Source organism: Aulonocara stuartgranti (assembly GCF_965226115.1).
Source record: "Aulonocara stuartgranti genome assembly, chromosome: 3".
NCBI lineage: Eukaryota > Metazoa > Chordata > Actinopteri > Cichliformes > Cichlidae > Aulonocara > Aulonocara stuartgranti.
In genome coordinates, this window is record NC_138941.1 from 5,720,121 (window position 1) to 5,732,250 (window position 12,130).

At 43.4% G+C, this 12,130-nt stretch overlaps 1 protein-coding gene across 1 annotated transcript in view; it reads left to right on the plus strand.

Moving 5' to 3' along the window:
• LOC309702423 (protein NLRC3-like) overlaps positions 1 to 12,130 on the plus strand; it is a 226,620-nt gene that overhangs the window by 161,124 nt on the left and 53,366 nt on the right. The gene's annotated exons all lie outside the window — the stretch shown is intronic.

Consider the following 12,130-nt stretch of genomic DNA (forward strand, 5'->3'; position numbering starts at 1 on the left):
ACACAGAAAAATCAGAGTTATTACCTGTAATAAATGTGAAAGATTCCTGCAGTGATAACCAGGCAGGACTGAAACACATCCAAGCTGTCACCACGGTAACAGCACCGTCCATCCACAGGTGAGGGGAGGAGCAAAAAGAGGGACTTTGACCATTTTATACTAAAAACACTCAACTAATGTTTCTAATATGAAACAAATAAGCCCACATTAATGTGAGCGTTTATTAAATAATAATAATGATGATTTCCTCCTGATCTCATTTCCACAGCAGAGAAAACTGTGGTGTATATTGAGGTGGAGGGTGTGGTCTGTGGCTCAGGTGTAGAGTGAGGGTGGGGTGCACCACAGCAGCATGCTGGGACTGCTGAGGGTGGAGGAGGGAGTGATGATGACATCAGAGCTGCAGCACAGAGACCAGTGAACACACAGTCTGTTCATCTTTGCATAGATACAATATACAGCACAATATTGAATGACAGACACGCTGTGGGAGCTTCCACAGATACACTGACGTCAGCATCCAGAGTCCTCCTGCTGCTCCCCCCTCAGAGCCCCGTGATCAGCACCAACACATTCAGTTAGATGACAGAGTCCAGCTGCAGCTAGAATCAGCTCCCCTCTGTGAACAACAGCACAGCGTCAGTGTTTCACACTCAGTGAAAGGAGGAAACAGCAGAAGAACACCATGTGTGCTACGTTTCCCAGGACACACTACAAACTGCACAAATACAGAGCAGCACGTGGAAGGACCTGGAGCTGCATTTACAGAGCTGCAGACAGCGTGATGTCCTGTATGGACAGGTGGAAGGAACCAAGTCCTCAGCTGGAACACTCGTGTTTGTCCACAGACAGGAAACACAGCAGGAAACTTCCTCACAGAAGTGCAGCTCATGGATAACACACTTCCTGTCAGTCAGAATGAGGCTGCAGCCAAACACAGAAAGGTGTTTTTGTCCAGATGAGCCCAGAGAAGAAACACGAGTGTTCACAGACATCAGAAGCTCAGAGAGGTGAAACATGAGGTTGGAGTGCTCGTCAGCATCCAGAAGAGCTGCTGTGAAACCCTGAGTACTCATGACAGACTCTGATGGCACAAACACATCATGATTCAAACAGAAAGACAAACATGGAGCTCCTGATCCTCCTGCATGAGAACAAGCTGACATGAGCGCTGTGTCTGAGAGTGTCTCCCTGTCACAGTGACAATAACACAGCTGCTGCTCACAGTCATTAAACTGACCTGAGGTCAGCTGTGCTCCTTACATATGAACCATGTGACCTCACATCAGTGCTGTGGATGACTGTAGTCATAGAAGAGTAGAGCTGTAGCAGGTGGTGTGAGGAGGAGGTGGTGTATTCTAGTTAACGCAGTACTGAAACACTCCAGCAGAGGGCGCTGTTAAGTCCTTATTGTAACACAGTTACTGTGTGCAGTTAGACTTCATACATAATCTGCACTTATTTCCATCAGACATGCTGTCAGTAAATGATTGGTTTCTATTGATTCTACTTCCTGTTGACTCGTTTGATGACAGTGAAACAATCACAGCTGATTGTGTGATGATGTAAACTGTCACTGTTACATTCAGTGTGTGTGACATAATGTTAGTGCAGGCTGATAACAGCCTGGTTCTGTTAGAAACACATGAACGTGTCCATAGATCAGTGTGTGTTTAACATGAGAGCTTCAGCCCTGCTGATGTGTTAAATAAAGACATGCAGGAAAACTGATGAGACTCTGAAATAACTCTTTATATTTATAATGTAACTCTGCATCAAAAGAACAACAAAGGATCCCAGACAGGTTTCTGTGAACAAAGACCATTCTGATGTTTCTGTGTTTCTAACACTTTGACATTATTAGTAAACAGACTGCAGTGAGCAGCATTTATAAAGAGCTTCTATATAAAGATATGACAGCTGTTTGACAAGTTTATCACTCTGTGTTTGGACCTGATCAGTCCAGCTGTTTACTTGAAACATGTTCATTTACCTGTTCTGTTATATTCATGTTCTTGTCTCTGTTGAAAACACATTTTAATGTCCCTCAGATTTTTCTCCCAGATGAATAAATATAAAAATGACACAAACTGACTGCAGCTACTTTTTGTCCTTTCTGTCAAAAACCTTCATGTGACTCATGAGAGACACGTTTCAGCTGTTTGTGACAGATCAGAGGCCAACAAGTCATTTATAACACTTTCCATCATTGTTTAAAGTTCTCAGTGTTTCTGTGTTGCTGCGTATAGGATCTCCCAGCATCATCACTGTGCTGTCCAATCATTGTGTGCGAGGTTACCCTTATAGTGCGATGTGTGTTTGCACAAAGAGAAGCATGTGTGTCAAATATAAATAAGCACAGAACAGAAACAGCTGCTCGTTTCTTCTGTTTAGAGTCAAGTTAGTGTTTTGTGTCTTTGTTTGAGGCCTGATGTCGAGCAGAGGTGTGTGTAACTGCACTGCTCTGTTATATGTGTGAAGTGTGTGCTTCTCTTCAGCATCATCTTTGTCACTGCTGATTCCTTTGTGTCATCATGTGTTGAGAAGAGAGAACAGTTATAACGGAGGAGCAAAAGGAAGCCCTGAAATCTGCATCAACAAGGAAGTGTTGGCTCACCAGTGATCCCAGCAGAGCCACTGGTTTGGCTCCAGTTGTTCTAGATTCAATGATGTTGTTGCTACAGATACATGTCAGCATCTTTATTGAATTTAATATGAAGCAGAAATGGTGTCATTAGGAGAAGAAGAGGAGAACAAGTCCGGCGAGGAGGCAGCAGCTCTTAAAGATGAAACAGCAGCTCAGCCCTGAGCTCAGAGAGCTGCACATGAAAAAGCTCCTCAAGCAGATCCTGTCAGAGGTTTGTCATCAACAGGAGGAACTGTTCACATCATAGGATGAAGATGCTGTCAGCTGGATGAAGAAGGTTATTTAATGCAAACGTTCACACTGAAGTCAAATTGTTGTCGTGTTGAACAGATTCATGTACTGATCGTCTCCAGAATGTTAGAAGAGCTTCAATGAATCATTAGAAACAACTTACAGCTGCACAGCTGTGTCAAACACATCTGTGTGTCATTGTGGGATTGTTGTGTTTCTACATGTGACACACGTCTAAAACATGCACACAATCTGAACACAAACAGGGACTCATGTGTTCCCACAGCCAGATGCTGAGAGCCATTTCCTTGTAGTCCTGTGTCTACATACATGAACCATTAGATGTTATTGGAATGATTGTCAGCTCTGATAGTTTCATGTGTGTTTAGCTGGACGCTGTTTGATCCTCGACATGTTTAAAGGTGTCCAGTCCTGAGACACTGGGGCTGGAAACAGCTGTGATGTCATTGGACTGTCACACAGACAGAAGTGCATGAAGTGAGCAGCCGAGGAGCCGCTGATGTTTTGAATTCAACAGCATTTGAAAGGTCGACACAGACACATTTGCACACAGAAAGCTGAATCTGTCATATGCCACAGTGAACTCACTGTTCAGTGTTTTTCAGGAAGCTTCTTAACTGCCTCTGCTGCCAAACAAGCAGCTGATGTCCTTGAGAAGAAGCTGAAGAAGTCTTCAACAACAAATACAGGAAGTGGACTTTCAAATACTAGATTCACTTTAGACTCACAGAGAAATGACTCAACCAGCTGTGTTTGACTCTATGAAAGGTCAGTGTGTGTCTGCACACAGACTGTTGTGTTGGACTGTTATTCAGTTGTCTGCTGAATATTTTCAAATGTCTGCATCTCAGCTGTGATGAGGCTGGGGGTCATGGGAGGCCACCGTAGCAGCCTCTTCAACATCATGACATCATCATAAATGCTGCTGGACTGTCTGATGGGCTGACGGTGAAAAAGCCGTCGGGAAGGAAACAGAAGACATTTCAGAGGCTGCAGCAGATTTCTTTGATTCGGGGCCTTTTTCAGCTTTATTGGACAGAGCAGTGAAGATAAGTGACAGCAAAGCAGAGAGAAAGGGGGCGTGGCCCGGGTCAAAGCCAGGCCAGCTGCTCTCCACCTCGTGGTCACCTGCTCATCCTAGTGAGCTCCACCAGCAGCCCTTTCACACACTTTACACTGTCAAACACTGTGTGTGGACCTCAGCTAACAACAGGCTACATTTAAGTCTGGACTACATGCTTTTATATTGTTTTTATTCCATCAGCAGCTCAACATCATGAGCAGCTTTGACATAAAGACATCAAACTCAAGCTGACTTTAAACTACTTTTAATACAGGGGCTCAAAAACAACAACATCTTTATTATATATCAGGACACAAAGTCATTTCATCTCAAAGGGAAACAGCTTTATTTGGAATAACCAGCACTATCAACTGGTTTGGGATCTCCACCAGTTTCATGTCTTTGCAGCTTCTCCAACAAAGTTCCTGTAAAATCAGCATGTTTGTCTTTATTGGTTTGATAGTGATTGATTATTCAGTCCCAATCTGCTGTCATCTAAAGAACAAAATGATGTTTCTATGAGTCACAAAGCTCCAGATGTTGTCGGCTTCACAAAGAAAACAAAGAACTTAAACACAAAGTGTTTGGAGCCAAAATGTTCCCAAGCTGCTCTTTTTGAAATGGCAGAGGTACAGTGGTGTCTAACAGCACACTGTGGAAGGCAAACATGTTATTGTTGGATGAAACTTCATGAATCCTTTGTAGATTTGAGCTGTTGGAGCCTTTCTTTTCTCTTCAGGTGTACAGATGCTGAGGAGGCAGGTGAAGCAGGTGGAGCTGTTGTGATGCTGGCAGAGGGTGTGTCTTAGTAACTCTGTGAGGCAGAACTGGATCCAACATTGTGGATGTGTTGATGTTGGAGCCATTAAGAGTCTCTGGCCACACTGTAGGATTTCCCTTTGATCCACTGTGGGGGCATTTTGGAGTCTGTCAGTGAAACTCTTCATGTTTGTGTTTGACTCCAGTTTATAGAAACAGAGAAATGTGTCATGCTTTTGTTCGGCCTCCACAAATACACACATTTGTTCATTGGTTGGACTTTTTGGAAGGAGACACATTGAAAACCATGTTAAGAAGATCTTGTTGTTTCCTGTGGATCCGACACAGAGAGTGGACTTCAGACAGAAAGCGTGGAAGAGATTTTAGAGGCCGTGTGTGGCAACAGGAAGTTTCTGTGTGTTTGCTGATCTTACATGTGGAAAACAACACGTGATGTTTGTGAAGTTCTACAATGATCATTGTTCTCACAGCATTTTGAGTGGGAACAGTTCAAACTGGGAGTAGTGGGAGTTATTTACTGATTGAAACAAGCTGAATGTTTCTGTGACGATGAAGATCAGCAGCTCAGCTGATCAATGAACTGACATCTATCAGTCGTTTCATGAGATGAAGTCATCAGCAGACATTTGTTCTGACTGTGTGATGAATGTCAGAACGTCAGGGCTCTGCTTTAGTCACTGCTTGATGATCATTGGCTCATTGTTGAATCCAGGGCCCAGTCTGACCTCTGACCTTTGCTGCAGGTCTTCTGTGTTATCTCCACTTTCATGTCTGATCTTCTACTTGTAGTCCTGTGTCTACATATACAGTGGCTTTCAAAAGTATTCGGCCCCCTTGAACTTTCCCACATTTTGTCACATTACAGCCACAAACATGAATCAATGTTATTGGACTTCCAGGTGAAAGACCAACACAAAGTGGTGCACACGTGAGAAGTGGAACGAAAATCATACATGATTCCAAACATTTTTTACAAATAAATAACTGCAAAGTGGGGTGTGCGTAATTATTCAGCCCCCTGAGTCAACACTTTGTAGAACCAGCTTTTGCTGCAGTTCCAGCTGCCAGTCTTTTAGGGTCTGTCTCTGCCAGCTTTGCACATCTACAGACTGAAATCTTTGCCCATTCTTCTTTGCAAAACAGCTCCAGCTCAGTCAGATTAGATGGACAGCGTTTGTGAACAGCAGAAATTGAAATTGAAATTGCAGTGAAGTCAGCTAGAAACTTACAGTGACGTGGACATCATGCAAAGACTGCCAGACTCTGTAATACTGCAAATGATCAGTGACTCAGGTTAACACTAAACTTTAAACGGCACCTCTGTGTCTCTGTGTGCTGAACATCTAGGATTGAGTCAGGCTGCATCAGCTGAAGCTGTTATTTGTATATATCAGTATTTTTTTATTCAGGTGTGGGGAAAATACGTAAGACTGCAGTGAAGCGATGCACCAGATGAATCCCTGGCCAACGGTATCGTACTCAAATCAGACTACTGATCCAGCCACATCAGCCTTTTGTGAGGTCTGTTTAAAGTAGACTAAAAGTGAACTGCAGGTTCCTGAGAGGTGGACTGTGAGCACAGAAACACATGTTCATACATACAGCTGCAGCAAACTTACATTAATTTTAAATAGATTTGTTACTCTGATGTCTGTCTCTGTGTTAGTCCTCTGACAGACTGGTGACCTGTCCAGGTGTGCTCTACCTACTACTGGGACAGGTTCCAGCCTCTGTAATAGAAATGTTCTGTTATTCTCATTTAAAGTGTTTAAGTGCTTATGCATATGCTTAGTTGTGACACTGTTACTGTTCAGTGAAAGTTGCTAAAACTAGATGAACTTACTTCAGCAGTTTGAGAAAACAACTCCCTTTACAGGTGCTGATAAGGCCAAGGGCACAAAACAGCACAACCATTGATGCGTTAGGTTTCATAGCGAGACACGTGAAGTGTGGTAGGATCAGTTTGTAACTTCCTCCCTCTTCCTTGGAAGGCGTAAAGGAGGAGGAGCACGACCTCTGTGGCAGCGCTGACATGACTGAACTGTGATGTTTGATGTGTGTTGGCGCAGTAATAAATAGCTTGATCACAGCTCTTTCTGTGTTGCAGACTTTATTTTAAAAATTCCACGACACCCCCCCCCCCCCCAACCCCCCCACTGTGAACCTGAATTGAATATTCAGAAGACATTTGTTTAAATAGTTCTACAAATCTGAGCTGTTGGTGTGTCCTTGGATTGTGTGGTAATAATATTAGAGCCTGCAATCTTTCTTACTGGATCTCTACTATGAGTCATGTTACCTGAGATTAGTTCTATGTTTACCTGTCAGCCTGGACGAATGTGCTGTGTGAAGAATGTAAATGACATCAGATCTGAACTGCTTACATCTAAGGAGCCTGTTCATATTTAATTGTAATATGAACCAATGATTTTCTGATTGATTGCTGATATATACAGTGGGGCAAAAAAGTATTTAGTCAGCCACCGATTGTCATCATTTTAGGTGGGGGAACTTGCACAGAGGTCAGTAATTTGCACCAGAGGTACACGTCAACTGTGAGAGACAGAATGTGAAAAAAAAATCCATGAATCCACATGGTAGGATTTGTAAAGAATTTATTCGTAAATCAGGGTGGGAAATAAGTATTTGGTCAATAACAAAAATACAACTCAATACTTTGTAACATAACCTTTGTTGGCAATAACAGAGGTCAAACGTTTACTATAGGTCTTTACCAGGTTTGCACACACAGTAGCTGGTATTTTGGCCCATTCCTCCATGCAGATCTTCTCGAGAGCAGTGATGTTTTGGGGCTGTCGCCGAGCAACACGGACTTTCAACTCCCGCCACAGATTTTCTATGGGGTTGAGGTCTGGAGACTGGCTAGGCCACTCCAGGACTTTCAAATGCTTCTTACGGAGCCACTCCTTTGTTGCCCGGGCGTTGTGTTTTGGATCATTGTCATGTTGGAAGACCCAGCCGCGTTTCATCTTCAAAGTTCTCACTGATGGAAGGAGGTTTAGGCTCAAAATCTCACGATACATGGCCCCATTCATTCTGTCCTTAACACGGATCAGTCGTCCTGTCCCCTTGGCAGAAAAACAGCCCCATAGCATGATGTTTCCACCCCCATGCTTCACAGTAGGTATGGTGTTCTTGGGATGCAACTCAGTATTCTTCTTCCTCCAAACACGACGAGTTGAGTTTATACCAAAAAGTTCTACTTTGGTTTCATCTGACCACATGACATTCTCCCAATCCTCTGCTGTATCATCCATGTGCTCTCTGGCAAACTTCAGACGGGCCTGGACATGCACTGGCTTCAGCAGCGGAACACGTCTGGCACTGCGGGATTTGATTCCCTGCCGTTGTAGTGTGTTACTGATGGTGACCTTTGTTACTTTGGTCCCAGCTCTCTGCAGGTCATTCACCAGGTCCCCCCGTGTGGTTCTGGGATCTTTGCTCACCGTTCTCATGATCATTTTGACCCCACGGGATGAGATCTTGCGTGGAGCCCCAGATCGAGGGAGATTATCAGTGGTCTTGTATGTCTTCCATTTTCTGATGATTGCTCCCACAGTTGATTTTTTCACACCAAGCTGCTTGCCTATTGTAGATTCACTCTTCCCAGTCTGGTGCAGGTCTACAATACTTTTCCTGGTGTCCTTCGAGAGCTCTTTGGTCTTGGCCATGGCGGAGTTTGGAGTCTGACTGTTTGAGGCTGTGGACAGGTGTCTTTTATACAGATGATGAGTTCAAACAGGTGCCATTCATACAGGTAACGAGTGGGGGACAGAAAAGCTTCTTACAGAAGATGTTACAGGTCTGTGAGAGCCAGAGATTTTCCATGTTTGAGGTGACCAAATACTTATTTGCCACCCTAATTTACGAATAAATTCTTTACAAATCCTACCATGTGGATTCATGGATTTTTTTTTCACATTCTGTCTCTCACAGTTGAAGTGTACCTCTGGTGCAAATTACTGACCTCTGTCATCATTTTAAGTGGGGGAACTTGCACAATCAGTGGCTGACTAAATACTTTTTTGCCCCACTGTGTATATATATATATATATATATATATATATATATATATATATAATTTTTTTTTTTTTTACATACATAGTTTTTTGTTGCCTTATGGTTCCAAGCGCTGTCACCAATCTTTGCATTTTGTTATTATCTCATGACACTTGTTTAATCAGCTACCATCTCTCCTGTGGACTTTTTAATGTCTACAGTCTCAGACCAACACAGCCCTGCCCTTCCCATATTAGATTCTTGATGAATGTGTGTTGTTGTTATTCAGCCTGGTTCAATGTGCCCCTTTTTAACTTTGAGCACCCGCCCCTTTAAACCTCTCTGCACAGCCCTGCACTGAACTCACCATGTTATCCCTCTAACAGCCTCCACATGTTCTCACTGTAATTTCCCCTCATGAATGAATTTATGCTGCACTAATGTGAATGTTTGCAGGGAAATCAAACGCATTTCACACGCAGTACTCGAGCTGACTTACCTTTGTTTGAATGACGACTTGTACGCGCTGACTCCACAGATAAGGTACGAAAATATGTCAGGCTACGTCTTCAGGGTTTCTACTCCACGGCCGTATTTCATACGGGTCCACATTTCCACTGCACGCTATTTTCTGCAAGTACCGCCGCTTCGCCTCTGGACGCAATCGGTCTCTATACAGTCCATTCTCTTTTGAGCTGCTTTTAAGCATCTTGTAATCGTCGTTCCAACACAGTGTGTTTGTTTTGATTCGTAGACCTCGAAAATGGTGCCGCGCTCCCACAATGCATTGCGGCGTGACATCAACTCCAAAGCCATATAGAACATGTTCTTTTTCATTGTCAAAATTATCAGGAATAAAGAAGGAAACTGATTCAAAACCTGTGGAACCTGCCAAAAAACAAGTTTTACTGCAAAGGATTTCTAGATGTGAAGGTTTTGTGGCTTTTTTCAGTTTCTAAAACAAACTCATTTGTACAGAAGGATATGAGGATGTATATGTCCGGTGGTGGGGTTTTTTCTTCTTGATTTAATGTATTCATTTATCTCTTCACTTAATCTTTCTTTATGTTTGTTTGTTTTTTGATTTGGCATGAGCGATTTCCGGTCCTCACTCCAAGCCAGTTGGTGGCGGTAATGCACCACATGTTCTATCACAGCTGCGTCCGAGAGGACAGGAAACGTCTGTATGCGTCTGCAAACCAGGTAACTACACTCAGCTGAGCCTCTCTGCTAGTCGTTATTAGTTGGAGGGTTTTGCGTCACTTTCTCTCGGCTTGATAAAGGGCTGTATAGAAATCTCTGGTACGTAACACGTAACGTCATTTTTAGGGAGCGTCGCAGAGAAGTGAGGCTGTTTCTTTGTTTTTGTCGAGTTTTGATTGAAGACATGTTTCCAGTCCGTTTTTTACTCGTTTGTTTTTTCATTAATAACTTTACATTATCACAGAGAACAAGAAGGCGCTTTGTTTGTCACATTCACCTTATGTCTGTGAAGGTTCTCAGTCATCCAGGTCATCGTAGTCAAAGGAGCTTGCAAAGAAAAGCGTCTGGACTTCTTTAAGTTACTTGAAGACGTTTCACCTCTCATCCGAGAAGCTTCTTCAGTTCTAAGGTCAAATGGTGGAGAGTCCCAGATATAAACCTAGTGGGAGTTTCCCCCCACAGAGGGACAAAAGGACCCCCTGATGATCCTCTAATCGCCTGAGCCAAGGTGTGAAACTGGGTGTGGGTCCCAATCAGCCAGAGTTTCGGGTGTGTTCATTGTGAAACCTGGCCCCACCTTATCATGCGAATTCCTGAGGTCAGATGGCCCAGGATGTGAGTGGGCGTTAAGGCGTCTGGGAAGGGATCTCAAAACTGGATTATAGATGGCAGAGAGTTGGTGTCGTAAACCACCGCCTCTGTTCAAAGATGGTCGCTCACAGTGGACATAGATGGCTTCTTTCACTCCTCTTTCAAACCATCTGTCCTCTCTGTCCAAAATGTGAACATTAGCATCCTCGAAAGAGTGTCCTTTATCCTTAAGATGCAGATGGACTGCTGAGTCTTGTCCTGTGGAGGTGGCTCTTCTATGTTGTGCCATGCGCTTGTGAAGTGGCAGCCACTTGGCAGCCACAGTGATAAATGGCTGAGATGGCTGCAGCTGTACGTGTGAGGTACCTACATATTTCAAGATGAATTTGCAGAGATGTCATGTTTGGTGCTTACAGACATCACACTGCATTTTGTGATTTCGTAGCTATTGTTGTGATATTTTGGAGCTTCCCATGATCACCGTGACAGTCATTCATTTTAACATAACCTTTCTATTCCTTTCAGGGATCCTCATTTTTTTGGTGAGGAAGATCAGCAGCTGTGTCGACAGGCAACAGGTAACGGCATGCTTTTCTGTTAGTACTGTAGACCTTGGTCTGGTGCTCTTTTTTAGTTTAACACAGTATTTTCATTTGCCGAAGTGTAAAAAGCTTGTTCCAGGAGAAACAAACTTTAGTGAGTTCTGCAAAATGATTCCCACCATTGCACACTCTGTCAGCCTCCAATGTGCCCTTTTTTTGTCCTTTAACTGAAGAAAGTCGGTAGTCAGAACATATGAGATAAGTGAGATCCTCATTTTGCCTGCTTATTTCAAGATACAACATTTTCACAAACTGCTGTAGGATAACCTTGCTATTTGTCTTTTCCAACACTTCTACATTCATCCATATTTCCTTGTCTGCTTCTTTCCAGGTGAAAAGTACCTGAAATGGGTGAAAGATTTTGTTTCCAAAAACAAAAGCATGTGCGTTCACCTGAAGAAGCCAAGTGGTGCTGACCTGTGGATAGAAGAGCTTGAGAACACCAAATACAACGGGGATGATGATGAAGTTAACGCCTGGGGAAAATTCTACCTTCCCGAGATTGTAAAAATGCAGGTTATTGGTGTGGTAAAGGGCACCTCATGTCCATGTGACGAGCTTGTGCTGATGACGCGTGAGGACAAAAAGCTGTACGGCTATGACGGAGAGGAGCTGCATCTGGTGGCTTCCAGTTTCCTGGAACTATGTGACAAAACGATAGAGTATCCAGCATCCAAGCGCTACTACAATGGAGAGGCCTTCAAAGATATGGTGAGAAGTTAGACTGCTAAGAATAAGACTGGGGATGCCTAGTGTTAGAGATCAATCACCTGAGCTTTTCTTTGTATTGTTGTGTGTTCTGTTTAGACTGAGGAGGACTGGAAAAAGGTTAAGATGAGTGATGTGGGGAGGAAACTGCAGGAAGAACATAAAAAGCTGGTAAATGAAACCCAGTCAGCGTTCGTAAGCCTAATATCATAGGTGGGTATTGGAGCTGAGTATCATCACTGATTTCTAGAACCTGTTCAATTC